The sequence below is a fragment of the Dendrobates tinctorius genome, unplaced genomic scaffold (assembly GCF_039654945.1).
Source record: "Dendrobates tinctorius isolate UK_male_01 unplaced genomic scaffold, ASM3965494v1 ptg000060l, whole genome shotgun sequence".
Lineage (NCBI taxonomy): Eukaryota > Metazoa > Chordata > Amphibia > Anura > Dendrobatidae > Dendrobates > Dendrobates tinctorius.
Window position 1 is genome coordinate 13,325,063 of NW_027361728.1, and position 16,010 is coordinate 13,341,072.

Below are 16,010 nucleotides of genomic sequence, written 5' to 3' on the forward strand. Positions count from 1 at the left end.
GTGTGTGCATACGCTTTATCTTGGGCAGACCTTTCTGACGCGCCCGCCTCCGCCATTTTACAATGTTTTTAGTGTTTCCTGTACTAATTACGTCAGCTATCAATTGTATACAATCTTAACATAAAACATGTCCAGTTATAACAATTGCGTAATTTTTTTTTTTTATAAACTTCTCATCTTTACCATTTATTTTGCAGCTTGCACATAATGAACATGAACACCGCGGAGCATGTGGTTGTGGTAGCTGCATTACTGATGAGGGAGATCGACAAGAAGAGGCACGGATGGAAGAGGTGTTCCAAACGAAAGCGTCGCATGTGGACCAGAGAATGGCTGGAGCAGAGGTCCAAATTCTCCCACATGCAACTAGTGAGAGAGTTGCAGAAGAATCCTCATGATTTTCGGAATTATCTGCGGATGTCGGAGGAATCATTCAAGCTCTTACTGGAATGTGTGAGGCCACTAATTGAACGGAATGATGCAAAGATGCGTGCAGCTGTTTCGACAGACGAAAGATTGGCAGTCACGCTGCGATTCCTGGCCACCGGACGCTTGCTGCAAGACTTGCAATTTTCTGCAGCTGTTTCTAGATCACTGCTCAGCGCTTTAATTCCAGAGACATGCAATGCCATTGTCCGCAGTCTACGGAGCTACATGCCTTTTCCCAAGTCGGAGGTGGAATGGCAAAATATTGCATCTGATTTTGAACAGATTTGGCAGTTCCCTAACTGTGGTGGGGCTTTGGATGGCAAACATGTGCGGATCACGCAACCACTTAACAGCGGATCGTATTACTACAACTACCAGGGCTATTTCAGCGTCATCCTCATGGCCCTTGTTAACGCCAATTATGAATTTATTATTACGGCAGGGTATCGGATGGAGGCGTTTTAGAGCACACTATTTTTGGGGAATGATTGAATAACTGTGAACTGTACTTGCCAACCAACATGGACACAACCGCCAACCTTAATTTTGTTTTTGAGGGCGATGAAGCCTTCCCCCTTCATGCGAATCTTTTGAAACCGTACCCCCAAAAAATTCTGATGGAGGAAAGGCGTATTTTAATTACAGGCTGTCACGGGCAAGATGGGTTGTTGAAAATTCCTTTGGCATCATGGCTAACCGCTTCAGAGTTTTCCACACACCAATAAACCTGAAGCTGGAATCTATAGACTCTGTGGTGTTGGCATGTTGCGTGCTGCGCAATTTTCTTCGGCAACGCAATGCTGTAGCGTACAGTCCGCCTGGCTTCGTGGACTCTGACAGCAATGGTGACGTGGTGATCGGAGAATGGCGTGAAAATGATCCCGCAATTGCAGGACTTCAACCAGTCAATCAAGGCAGAAGCAAGGACGATGCGAAGGCCTGCCAAGACAAGTACTGCCAATACTTTAACGGGCCTGGTGCTGTGACTTGGCAGCATCAGATAGAGTGGGCAGTTATACATTTTTTTTTTTTTTAATTGTTATACTTTCTGTTAATAAAAATTAATTTTGAGTTTACAAATGCTTTCTTGTTTCACTAATAAGGGCGAGAAGGGCAATAAGGGAGTGATGGGGGAAAGAGGAGTAATGGGAAGACGGCTAATGATGGGTGTGATGGGGAGAGGGCTAATGATGTGTGTAATGGGAGAAGGCTAATGATGGGTGTGATGGAGAGAGGAGTAATGGGGAGAAGGGTAATGATGGGTGTGATGGGGAGAAGGCTAATGATAGGAGTGATGGGGAGAAGGCTAATGATTGGAGCAATGGGTAGAGAGGAGTGATGGGGAGAAGGCTAATGATTGGAATGATGGGGAGAGAGGAGTGATGCGTATGATGGAGAGAGAGTCTATAAAAATATATCTAAAGAGAATCTATAGCAATATATAGCTGTTGTAATGCCTAGACATATTTGCAAACTCTGTTGCGTCTCCAAAGAGTGACTGCTGTGAATTATAGGACGCATCTGCGTCCCCAAAGTTGCACGTGCGTCGTGACGTCATGACGCTCTGGTGGGCGGCGTTAATGCGGCCTGGTGGACAGATGAGCAACAAAATGATGTCCAGGCGTTCTGTTCTATGGGGGGAACCTGAGGTGCGCTTCCTTATCCAGGAGTTGGATGCACGGGACTATGACTGTGCTAGACACGACCGTCCCATGCTCCACAAAAAAAGGGTACTCCGCAAAATACGGAGAGGCCTTATGCGGACCTTTGGCATAGAGCGAACCACCACGCAGATCCGCAAAAAGCTTGCGGATCTGCGATACCGATCAAGTGAGCGCATCGCCAGCATCCGCACTGAAAATGAAAGGGAACAGGTTTGAGTGTTGTTGACCGGATCTGAAGAGGTTATGTTTTGTTTGTTTTGCCATACAAGAGATGTAAATCTGTATTTTGATAAAGAAATGCAGGCTTTTTTTGGCTTGACAGTCCTTTTCTATGATATATAAATTTTTTTTTTTTTATTTTTTTTATTTATTTATTCATGTCTATGTATGATGTCTATGGACGTGCACAGTCTGTCAGGGTAGGAGGTTACTTACTGCACCATAACTGATTGTGCCTTTGAACAGTCTCAGCATGTAAACACGCAGCATGGTGCCACCTGCTTTCAGCATTGGCATAATGCATAGAAATGCTGATGCATTGTAATGTATTATACCCAAAGTGAAAGCAAAATAAAGTGTCAAGGCAAAATTTTTTTTTTTTTTTTTTTTACAAAACATGTACTTCAAATTCTTTAAAAAAAAAATTAAAAAAATATGTAAAAAATCCAATAAAAATTCCCAGAAAATAACATTTTAAATGTTAGGCAACTAGTAAAAAAAAAAAAAAAAACAATTAAAAAAAAAAAGTCTATCGCAGCGTCCATGAAAAACACACCTCAAAGAGTCCCCCAAAAAATTATAAATCGGGATGAGCAAGTATGCTCGTTAGGATTCGTTACTTGCCGAGTTATGCGGTATTAGCAGTACTACAGTACTGGAGAGGATTTGACTACTCTCCTCACAATATTTGGCACAGCGTTGCTGTAAAAATGAGAAATCACAGGTAAACTTTGAACCCTTATAACTTATTGAAAAAAAAAAATTTTTGTTGCCAAATTGTGTTGATGGTAAGTCACGTTAAAAAATGTCAATCACTGGCATTCATTGTAAAAATTGGCTCAGTCATGAACGGGCAAACCACCCTTGGTTAAAAGTGCTCACCACACATCTATAATCTAATCCTGGGGGGTCGAGTTTCCAAAATGGGGAAATTGTTTAGAAGGAATTTGTAATTTAATGGCTCTATGTTATAACATTCTGTGAAGCCATTGAAGGTTCAGAACTCTCAACTCACATGTTAAGTTCCTGAAAAAATAAGTATATTCAAAAACATTTAACCTTACAGATATCAATAAAATGTTTTTCCTATCCCTAGGACCACAATCACCATCAGCTCCACTGTCTCCGGCAGCACCACCATCAGCCCCACCATCTCCAGGTGATCCCGCTGCTCCACCTTACCCTGCAACAACCCCTTCGCCAGCTGCCAGCCCGCCTCCACATGCGGTTTTATCAGCAGCATCACTCCGTGATATTGGTGCAGGCTCTCCTTATGGTAATTTAAGCACATATTATAAGCTGAAGAAAGTGGTACTGGATCCTTGGGTTTCGAAAGGATGGAGGGCTGTCGTGTAATATTTATTTTGTTTTTTGTCCCCTAGCCAGTGGTGCCACAGGATCTGGGTGGGCTATTAGCCCCTCATCAGAGGGAACTGAGCCGCCTCAAAACCGTAAGTGTTCAAACAACAACGATGTACCTTTATTTTGATGTTTCAACAGAATTGACTGGTTTACTTTTACCATTTCATCAACAGAAATCCCCACTGCAAAGGCCCTGCTGGCATCTCACTGGCGGATGAGGGCAGCGATGGCTGTGACTCTGGCAGCTATGGATGTTCACGGAGTGATGCTGGAGAGGTTTGTGGCGGGCCTACAACAGGGTGGCAGGCCAAATTAGTGTTCTGTTTTCTTTGTTCAGTTTGTTTTTTTTGTTTGGAAAAAAATTTCAAATGTTATATAAATATATTTATTTAATAAAAAAAATATATTTAAAGTTTAAAAACACAGCAGTATCGTGTTATTTCAAAATAATGGGTTAGTCGGGCACATGTCTGGTGCGTGTGTAATGTGTTTTATTTGCGCACCCATAGCCTTGCATTGGTGTACTACGGATGTCAATCCGTTTTTATCGCTACTGTGACCCCGGCCTAAGAAATGGTGTCCTATTTTTATTGTTTGGTTGACATTCATTTTTTATGATAACATTAATTTTTTTACTCCCATGACTGCTGGTACTCCCATCACTGTTCGTACTCCCATCACACCCATTATATCTGGGCATCTTGAACTTGAGTACCGCCCAGATGGCGGCCCTGACCTGCCCTCAACCCTTCCCATTACCCCGTGTGTGCTGAGTAGATTAAAGTAGACCACAAGGTTAAAATAAAAATAACATTTTTATTTGAGTAAAAAATATTTAAGAAATAAAAAAAAAAAAACAGTATGGGTCAAAACTAAATAATAAAGTTAAGAAAAAAGAACAATCACAACAGCTGGTAATATGGCTCTGAATCATTACGTTGCCTTGGTGGTGTAAAATAAAAATGCTGTGGTGGCCCAAGGTGATGGTTTACCAGAGTGTCTATCCCCCCTTCGTGTTGTGCTCTCAAGCGGCTCCTGTGTCTGTGTCCATGAGTACGTTGGGTATGGATTCCTCTCTAACACTGTTGATGTGTCACAAAGTTTTCCAGTAGCCGCTTTACCTAATATCTCAAGCATAACGCGTTCCGCATGCACCCTTTGATTTTCATCCAAGGTCCTTAGTTTATCATCCACATAATGTGCAAAACTGCTAACGCCAGCTGTGTTCTGCGTTGTTAGCACTTTCTTAGCCAGTTGGATGAACTCAGGGGTCGCAGAGTGGGGGGGGTCCTTTCTTTTGTGACCACAATTGGTTATTCGCCGAGGTGTCGCTGAAGGTGCTGCTTCTTAATTTTCCTCATTGTTTTGTGTGGCACTGGCGATGTGGTGACAACAGTTGGTGATGACATGCCTTCACCTGGGTCCTGCGTCAACAGAAAATGCATGTTAAAGCTAAAAACATAAGTAATTGTACATCATACAGCTACACCAAAAATGAGGGCGGGACTAGTGTAACTGAATATGAAATGTCATTCAACGGAAATAAAAATGAGTAGGCCTAAACAGGTAAAGGAGTATACTTATCTGTACAGGAAGGGATAACTTTTGTAATCTGCAAAATTAATCATGTAAAACCGGAGTCACTATTTTCTATTCAACTACGCCATCTACATACAACATTTCAATGCTATTTAAAGTAAAGCAAATAAGGTACTTACTTCTCCGACAGGGGACTCTGGGCGGATCTCTGGCTCCCTAGTCAACATCCCTGTCATAGTTCGTGGTATTTCCTGGTCTCTTGTAAAGGCCATCAAATCATAGTACCAAAGTTTTGGAACGTAGACCTCCTCGCTTCCGGCACCAGACTTTGTAGATTGATTCACCTTATTGAGCTCTTTTTTTAAACACAGTGCGGAGGCCCTGTATTTTCTAATTGACCACTGTCTCATCGACTGTCTCGTTCGGATTATGGTCTTGGAACAGTGCAACAAGTTTGTCATACGCCTCCTTTTTTTATGTTTGTTGCTGTACTCTACAGACTTAATTTTCCATAAGCAGGGCAGGGAACGATAAAGTTCTAGGAGTTCACGAATAAAGTCTTGCTTATCAGAGGACATCTGAAGAAAAATTTAAACAATCCGTGACAACGGCACAATACATGTTACATTTTTGAAAATTAAAAATACACGTTAGAAATGCACTAGTGTTTGTTGTGCGGGGGTAAAAGCATAAACAAAGTGTAGAATAGAGTTATGATTGCATATAATTGAAAGCTGACCTATAAAATTAAACGCTAAAAATATCCTACAATGTCAGGGGCGGTCGCGACAGGAAATCTAAAATGGCTGCCCATCCAGTAGTATTTGTAGAGCGGAGCAGTAAAACTAAAATGGCTGCCTATGATCCTACAATAGCGGGGGCGGGCGCGGCAGGCAAACTAAAATGGCTGCCTATGTAAAAGCCTAAAAAAAAGTTGAATCGAGCGATGATTGCTGACCTATAAAATGTAATGCTACAAAGATCGTACAATATCGGGCGCGCCAGAAAAACTAAAATGGCTGCCCATGATCCTACAATAGCGGGGGTGGGCGCGGCAGGAAAACTAAAATCGCTGTCTATGTCTATGTAAAAGCATAAAAAAAATTTTTTTAGAATAAAGTTATAAAAAAAAAAAAAAAAAAAAAAAGGAACCAAACTAAAATCCTATTATGAAACCCTAAACATACCTTGCAAGACAGAGCTAAATCCAGAAGTTATTGGAAATTCCAAGAAAATCCAAGATGCTGTAGTGTCTCTAACAGGGTCACTGAGGCAAGGAAGCAGGTATAATCCAGGGAGAACGCACCAATGATTTGCACGGGACTGCAGCAGGAATACGTATAGCACTAACAGGTTCACTGAGGCAAGCAGGTATCCAAGGAGAACGCACCAATTATTTGCACGGGACCGCAGCAGGAATACATATAGTACGAACTACAGCACTCTGGAGCAATTGTAAGGAAGCCCAAATACTATGTCTTTTATGAAGAGGTCGCAGTAGTGGCCACCAATCGGAGTTGCGGGGCGTTCTAAAATATGTCACCCAATCCGAGAATGGGAGTGCAGCATTGGCCACCAATCGGTGAAGAGGGGCATTGCAAAGGTAAAGCTGAAGCACACCTACTCGAGGTCTGCATCGTCACAATAGATGCTGTGTGACAAGGTTCCAACGACCGCCGAGGTCGTTATACAGATCGCTGATCTTTGCTGCGTCGTTGAGGAGATCAGCATGTTTGTCATCTCACCAGCAATCATGTAGCGATGCACCAGCGATCCTGATGAGGTCGTATCGTTGTCAGGATCGCTGGTGCGTCGCTATGTGTGACGGGGCCCTAAGGGAAATTGAGGAGTCGGAGTCGCAGGTTTGGCTTGCCGACTCCACAGCCCTGCAAGGAGGTACAGCATTTCATTGGATTCGCAAATTTTCTTACTAAGAAGGAAAAGGCTTTCTTATGGTCCTCACAGTCTCCGGAAGCATTTGATTTTCTTAAGTTCCGGTTTACTTCTGCACCTGTAGTGATTCACCCTAACCTAGCACATCCTTTCATCGTGGAAGTGGACGCTTTGGACTGTGCTCTGGGGGCCATCCTCTCACAAAGAACGGGAGACAAGGGTCTGTTACATCCATGTGCTTTTTTTTTTTTCTCGCAGACTTTCCGCTGCAGAGAAGAACTCTGATGTGGAAGATAAAGAGCTTCTAGCCATTATCGCTGCATTTAAGGAATGGAGGCACCATCTGCAGGGGGCAGCACAACAAGTTATTGTGCTCACGGATCATCGCAATCTGGAATTTCTTAGATATGCTAGAGCTCTCCCCAGCAGGCTCGTTCGAGTCTATTTTAGAACCAATTTAGTCGTTTCGTAGCGCCCAGGGTCACGTAATAGGAAAGCCGATGCTTTGTCCCAAATCCATGCCACGGATTCCGTACCTGGGACCCCGTCCAAGACCATCTTGTGTGATTCCAACTTTGTCGGAGTCATTCAGAATAAGGACTTATGGAAGACCATTAAGGAGGCCTAAGCTGCAGACCCATTTCTCGCCAACCCGACTGCTGATGTGAACTTAGTTCTCAAAAATGGTATGTGGGTCCGGGATCAACGTTTATGTTTCGGAGGCTGTAAAGCTGCAGGTCATCAAGTTTGTCCATGACTCCAAGTTGACTGATCATCGGGGGGGTACAGAAGACACAGGAGTTTCTCAGCCAGTTTTTTTTTGGTGGCCTACCTGTTTGAAAGACATGAAGAGCTACGTTCTCTCTTGTGAGGTATGTGCATGCTTTAAGACTTCTCGTGTATCACCTACTGGATTGCTACAACCAGTACCCGTCCCCTCTCGCCCTTGGGATTCTATTTCAATGGACTTTATAGAATTGTCCACCTTTTGGGGAAAGAATTCTATTCTGGTGGTTATAGATTGCCTTACTAAAACTGCCCGCTTCACACCTTGTACTGGTCTTCCCTCTGCCAAGGAGTCGGTAGATCTGGTCATCCAGAATGTGTTCCGACTGCATGGAGTTCCGTATGAAATCATATCCGAGCGGGGAGTGCAGTTTACGTCCAGGTTCTGGAAGGAATTCTGTTCTGCGCTTGGTGTTAATGTTAGTCTGTCTTCTGCTTATCATCCTCAGACTAATGGGCAGACAGAGCGGACTAATCAGACTCTGAAACAGTATCTTCGATGCTATATCAGCCACTCGCAGGATAACTGGTTGGAGTTGCTTCCGCTAGCAGAACATTGTTACAACAACTCAGAGTTCATCTACTACGGTAACACTCTTCGTTGCCAACCTGGGTTATCATCCCAGTATTCTTCCCAGATCCCCGATCGATACACCGGTGCCTGCAGTTCATGAGATGTTAGCGGCAATGAGACAGAATATGGAAACGTTGAAGAAATCACTATCTACTGCACGAGAGATATAAGAGATCTGCCAATAGGTGCAGGCCTCTGAAACCTATGTTCAAGTTAGGGGACACCTAGGCCTCTCTACCCGTTTCAGAGACTGCAGATTGACGACATACAGCTACCAAGGTAGGAGTGTATGCAAATATCCTAGTATGTGTAGATCTCTTCTCTGGTTGGCCGGAAGCCTATCCAGTAAAATGTGCAAATGCTAAAACAACTGCAGACAAACTGATGAAAGAGCTGATCTGCAGGTATGGTGTCCCAGAAACCACAGAAACAGATAGGGGTACACACTTCATGGGAGAAATAATGAGGGAAGTCATGTAGGCCCCGGGTGTACAGCAAGCATTTCATACACCATATAGGCCACAAAGTAGTGGGAAAGTGGAAAGACTAAATGGGACACTTAAACTGAAAATTCAAAAGGCCATGGCAGACACAGGAAAGAGCTGGGTAGAGTGCTTGCCTCTTGCAATCTTTTCAGTCAGACACACTCCAAATAGAAACACAGGCTTGTCTTCCTTTGAAGTCCTACAGTGGGGAAAAAAAGTATTTAGTCAGTCAGCAATAGTGCAAGTTCCACCACTTAAAAAGATGAGAGGCGTCTGTAATTTACATCATAGGTAGACCTCAACTATGGGAGACAAACTGAGAAAAAAAAATCCAGAAAATCACATTGTCTGTTTTTTTTTCATTTTATTTGCATATTATGGTGGAAAATAAGTATTTGGTCAGAAACAAGCAATCAAGATTTCTGGCTCTCACAGACCTGTAACTTCTTCTTTAAGAGTCTCCTCTCTCCTCCACTCATTACCTGTAGTAATGGCACCTGTTTAAACTTGTTATCAGTATAAAAAGACACCTGTGCACACCCTCAAACAGTCTGACTCCAAACTCCACTATGGTGAAGACCAAAGAGCTGTCAAAGGACACCAGAAACAAAATTGTAGCCCTGCACCAGGCTGGGAAGACTGAATCTGCAATAGCCAACCAGCTTGGAGTGAAGAAATCAACTGTGGGAGCAATAATTAGAAAATGGAAGACATACAAGACCACTGATAATCTCCCTCGATCTGGTGCTCCACGCAAAATCCCACCCCGTGGGGTCAGAATGATCACAAGAACGGTGAGCAAAAATCCCAGAACCACGCGGGGGGACCTAGTGAATGAACTGCAGAGAGCTGGGACCAATGTAACAAGGCCTACCATAAGTAACACACTACGCCACCATGGACTCAGATCCTGCAGTGCCAGACGTGTCCCACTGCTTAAGCCTGTACATGTCCGGGCCCATCTGAAGTTTGCTAGAGAGCATTTGGATGATCCAGAGGAGTTTTGGGAGAATGTCCTATGGTCTGATGAAACCAAACTGGAACTGTTTGGTAGAAACACAACTTGTCGTGTTTGGAGGAAAAAGAATACTGAGTTGCATCCATCAAACACCATACCTACTGTAAAGCATGGTGGTGGAAACATCATGCTTTGGGGCTGTTTCTCTGCAAAGGGGCCAGGATGACTGATCCGGGTACATGAAAGAATGAATGGGGCCATGTATCGTGAGATTTTGAGTGCAAACCTCCTTCCATCAGCAAGGGCATTGAAGATGAAACGTGGCTGGGTCTTTCAACATGACAATGATCCAAAGCACACCGCCAGGGCAACAAAGGAGTGGCTTCGTAAGAAGCATTTCAAGGTCCTGGAGTGGCCTAGCCAGTCTCCAGATCTCAACCCTATAGAAAACCTTTGGAGGGAGTTGAAAGTCCGTGTTGCCAAGCGAAAAGCCAAAAACATCACTGCTCTAGAGGAGATCTGCATGGAGGAATGGGCCAACATACCAACAACAGTGTGTGGCAAACTTGTGAAGACTTACAGAAAACGTTTGACCTCTGTCATTGCCAACAAAGGATATATCACAAAGTATTGAGATGAAATTTTGTTTCTGACCAAATACTTATTTTCCACCATAATATGCAAATAAAATGAAAAAAAAACAGACAATGTGATTTTCTGGATTTTTTTTTCTCAGTTTGTCTCCCATAGTTGAGGTCTACCTATGATGTAAATTACAGACGCCTCTCATCTTTTTAAGTGGTGGAACTTGCACTATTGCTGACTGACTAAATACTTTTTTTCCCCACTGTATTTGGTAGTGCACCAAAGACTGGTCTGTACTTCCCACAGGTGCTACAAATGCAACACGTCTCTATGACAGCCTACGTCCAGGCCTTGCAGGAAAACCTTAATGTGGTGCATAAACATGTGTTCTCATACATTCCAGATCCTAATGCCAGTGCAGATGTGCATCAGCTGAATCCAGGTGATTGGGTGGTTATACGCAGACACGTGAGAAGGAGCCTGGACCCACGATTTGACGGCCCCTTCCAAGTCCAGCTGACCATATCCACCTCAGTAAAACTTGAGAGAAAACTCACCTGGATCCACGCCAGTCACTGCAAGAAGGTCCTTTCACCAGTAGAATGACTGTTCTCCTCATCACCTTGCTGGCAGTGACAGTGGAGAGACTGTACTCCTCATCACCTTGCTGGCAGTGACAGGATTACTGCACTCTACAGAGACACAGGATAAACTCTTAAATGCTGACTGGGACAACAAACTTATTTGGCATCATGTTCTTCTTATAAAGGACATGGAAGGACAGAAACCGAAAGACTGTTGGATCTGTCCACACAGCCCTGTATCTGCGAGGACTATGCCGTACTTAGCCTTACCTCTGGAGCCATGGGAGGTATTAACCCCACACTGCATATACAATGAGACTTGGACTCAATCTAGGTTTTGGGGAAAAGATGTGCCCCGTGATATATCTGCCTCATTGGCTATAATCGGATGTAAAGCATCTACGGGTAAAATAATAAGGAAAGAAAGGGGTAAATGTACATCTGGTATAAGTGGAAAACAAATGACTAACACTTGGTGTGCCCATAAGCCTATGTCAGGACTTTTTGAGTTTATACCAATGTATACAGACCCCTGGTCACGTTTGTGTTCTCCCAGAAGGAGTATTCTTGGTTTGCGGACATCGTGCCTACAGGTGGGTGAGCCCAGATATAAGAGGAGTTTGCACTCTTGCCAAACTGACACCAGCCACTTTCATAGTTCCTCATAGTAAAATAGACACAGCAGCAGTTCCAATTCATATATATAGAAGGGCTGCAGACAATAAGCCAAATGGTAGGCCGCATCTAGTAGAAATGGGGATAACAAATAAAATATTCAGTAGTATGCTAATATACCCCTTCATAACACAAATGTGGGATAAATTAGTGGAAGCTACCGACTACCTGGACGATCAGATTTTCCAGATTCTTGAAGTTCTTAATGAAACTAACACAATACAGAGACAATTAATCATAGTTACTAACCAACATACTATAGTACTAGATTACCTGACAGCAAAAGAAGGAGGAATGTGTCAGATAATTGGTCCCACCTGTTGTAATTATATCGACCCTGCTGGCAATCTCCAGATCAGTGCCAGTATAGACAAAATAGGTGAACTTAAGGGCATGTCACACTAAGAGATATCGCTAGCAATATCGCTATAACTAGTGACGTTATAGCGATATTGCTAGCGATATCTCTGTGTCTGATACTTACCTACTACCGGCTCCCCCGCTGGTTATCGCTGATCTCGCGAGAACGTCCAGGACTGTTTCTCGTCGTCAGCTTCCTGCGGCGCTTCCTGTGGAGAGACGAGCGACGCGTGGAGCCGGGGCGGGAGGACGCAGGATCGCCGCGTCCCCAGCGATGTCGCTAGTGAGATCTGCCTGTGTGGCAGCTCACTAGCGACCACTTAGCGATGTACCAGCGATCCTGACCGCTGGTCGGGATTGCTGGTACATCGCTAAGTGTGACAGTACCCTTAGAGACCAATGGTTAAAGCAACACAGTGCAAACAGAGACTCCTGGTGGGGTAACACATTCTCTTTTCTAAATCCAGCAAATTGGTTTAATGGCCTTGCAGGATGGATTTTTTTTGGCATTATGTAGACTTGTATGCAAATTTTGTTGTTTTGCTTATTGCTTTATATAGCCGTAAAAGCGCTAATATATGTATTACTTAAGCTACTGGATAATGTATGCATAAAAAAAGAATCTAAGGCTGAACCTTCTGTAGTGTATCATAGACCCCACGTAGCCATTGCTGATGGGGAAAGTGAGTGTCCACACTGAGGGTGGATGGGCGAAGCAGGTTGGAAGCCCCCTTATGGGTACTAGACCCATGAGACAGTAGCTCCTTTGTGGACATCAGCTGACCCTGTGGCAAAGGTTATACCATTTACAAAAGGGGGAAATTAATATAGAAGAGTTAATGGTTTGCTTTATATCCCTTTAATTACCTTTAAGACTTCAAATGCCTTTTGCCTATTATTGCTATGTTATTTGTCAGGCCGTGCTCACCTGGGGGCGGGACCTCGGTCTCGACGTCATCTCTTCAGGAGCCGCGGTCACTCCGGGGGTCCCGTCGGGTGCGCACGCTCAGCTCTCGTCCCCGGGTCTCCTCCTACATGTCACGTTTGCGCTTGCGCGCTCCTGTCAGTGCTGTATAGGGCTCAGTCCTCTCTATGGTAATGGAGGACCTGACCCGGAACCTGTAGTGGTCATGTGCTTACTGGCTAGGTCCTGACCCGGAACCAGTAGTAGTCATGTGCTATATCAGACGACCTCCCCCTAGGGGAGGTGCCTGATTATTGTTGTGCTTCCTGGCTTGGTCTGCCATGTCCCTGCCTGGCTGTGCGCTGTATTCAGGTCCCCTGCCTTGCACTCTGTTGTGCCTCTTGGCACACGCTCTGAATCTGCACTCTGCTTTGTACTCGGTTGTGCCTCCTGGCACACGCTCTGACCCTGTGCTCTGTCTCGTACTCGGTTGTGCCTCCTGGCACATGCTCTGACCCTGTACTCTGTCTCATCCTCAGTTGTGCCTCCTGGCACACACTCTGATTCCATGCTCTGTCTTATACTCAGTTGTGCCTCCTGGCACACACTCGGACCCTGTGCTTTGTCTCATACTCTGTTGTGCCTCCTGGCACATGCTCTGATCCTGTACTCAGTCTCTTACTCTGTTGTGCCTCCTGGCACACGTACCAATCCTGCGCTCTGTCTTATACTCAGTTGTGCCCTCTGGCACACACCCTGCTCCTGTACTCTGTTACACCTCCTGGCACACCTGCTGCCTGACTCAGTGCTCTGACGTGCTCCTTGCACGCATCCTGCTTCACTCACACCCGGACGAACGAAGTCTCTGTATACCACGTGTTCCCGTGTCCACGCTTCACACGTTCCTGCGGACACACTCACCCACTCGTGTCTCCTGTGAGCCGGCCGCCTGGTGCCAGCAGTCGTGGTGCCTCACCCCCTGGGGCTTGCCCCTGACACTCCCTGTATAGGGCGGTGGTCTTCACTAGGTCAGCTCGCCCTGGGAGGGTTGGTGTCACGACCCAGAGGGTCCACTCCAGGAGTCATCACATTATTCTTATGTAGACTATTAGTCTCTGTCTTCTAGGAAACTATACTTGTTATCATATTTGTTCTCAACAACATGTTCTTGGTACATTGTAAACAAGGTACGACCCTGAGGTGATGGTGGGGGCCAAATGAGCTCCATAGTCACATATTGTTGTAAATGGTATAAAAGTTTCCTTGTATTTCATTATGTCAGATAAAGTGATTTGACCACGGCTTGTGTGTTGAGTGTCTTTGTCTCCAAGTGCTTGCAACAGAAGGGCGAAACCTCGTAATTCGGACTCACTGGTGATCTGGCATAGCTGACGCTTGGTCAGAACAAAAAGCAGCTACGACATAAAGAACACATAAAATGTAACATGTTAATGCAGAAGCATATTATACAATGAACTATTACCAAGGTAGATAGTTAAGCATATATTAGATTTGTTCCAAGCCAAATACCTAACCCCAAAGGGGCTTAGGCAGGCGCACTCTGGTTGAGGACCTTAAGAGAACAGCTCCAGCCATCTAGACCATTTCCTAGCATGTTTGGCAAATTCATCATGCATGTGTGCAAATTTCAGTTCAAAGGAATGATGAAGGCTAATTGTGTCTATAATATCGTTAATTTGTGGAGGTTTTGGATTTTTCCAAAGGAAAGCGATATTGTGTTTGGAAACTAGTAAAATGTGCATAATCAACAGCCTGTTAGTAGGGTCAATTTTGTCAGCGTCTAGAGAAAGAAGGGCCAGACGAGGAGACAAAATAAGTCTCGTTCCTAAGATAAAATCAATAAGGTTTGAAACCTTTCTCCAAAAGGGAACAATTTTGGGACATTGCCAAAATATATGCAAAATATTTCCTGGCCTTCCACAACCCCTCCAACAGAGCGGAGAATTGTCAGGGTTGATTCTATAGAGTCTTACAGGGGTATAATACCATCTCGTTAAAAGTTTGAAGGGGGTCTCTTGTAGTGATAAGAAATATGATGATCTATATTACAAATAAGATTAACTGCTGGTTCAGAAATTCTTGGTGAAATAGCAAGGAACTCATGGAGTTTGTCTTTAAGGATGACATATTGTAAGAAAGCAGGAGTAGTAGATTGAAATCTTTTCTTGAGTTTGTTATTAGGTGTACAAAGAGCACCATCATATAAATCTTTGAGTCTTTTGAGACCAAGTGCAGCCCAAATGGGGTCAATAGTCTGATTGGATGCTTGAAAAATAACTGATAAGGTCAAATTTTTTAATGTGACTTCTTTATTAGAGCCTCTTTTTGGAACAGAAAATTTTTTCCAAGCTTCAGAAATAGCTTGAAAAATTGGATGAGAGTTTTCAATTAATTTTTTTATGAAGGAGTTGGTTCAGAATTAGTAGGTGAAGAGGTCTATAATTGTTAAAAAACAATTCTAGTTCATGCCAAGCTGGTGTCGTATCATGTGGCCACCAGAATGCGCTTTGTTTGACTAAATTTGCAGTGTAATAAGCTGTGATATTTGGGGAACCAGCTCCACCATAAGATTTATGGTTGTAGAGAATGTTTTTTGCTATTCTGGGTCTTTTGTTATTCCATTTAAAGGAATTCAATGAGTCTTGGAGATTCGTAAGACAAGAAATGGGAACTTTTAAAGGAAGAGAGCGAAGTAGATAGAGGACTGTTGGAAAGATGTACGATTTGACCATCATGATTCTTCCCCACCAAGAGACTCCATCTCTAGATACTAAAAAGCTTTTTAATGAATTTTGTATAAGAATCTCTGTTTAATTTTATAAGAGAGTTTATGTTTTTGACAAATTTTAGGCCTAGGTATGTCAGCCCATCAGTAGCCCAACCCCAAGGCGAGAGGCCCTCAATTTCCTCTTGGTCTATTCCCAGGTTAAAGCCAAGTATTTTGGATTTAGAGTCATTTATTTTAAAATAAG

General features: G+C 43.8%; 1 long non-coding RNA gene across 1 annotated transcript; it reads left to right on the forward strand.

Annotated features, from left to right (window-relative positions):
• Positions 1-3,269: 3,269 nt before the first annotated feature.
• On the forward strand, positions 3,270-4,061 carry LOC141092749 (uncharacterized). Its single transcript, XR_012232891.1, has 3 exons — positions 3,270-3,588; positions 3,695-3,763; positions 3,848-4,061. It is a non-coding gene; the product is annotated as an uncharacterized lncRNA (long non-coding RNA).
• The last annotated feature ends 11,949 nt before the right edge of the window (positions 4,062-16,010 follow it).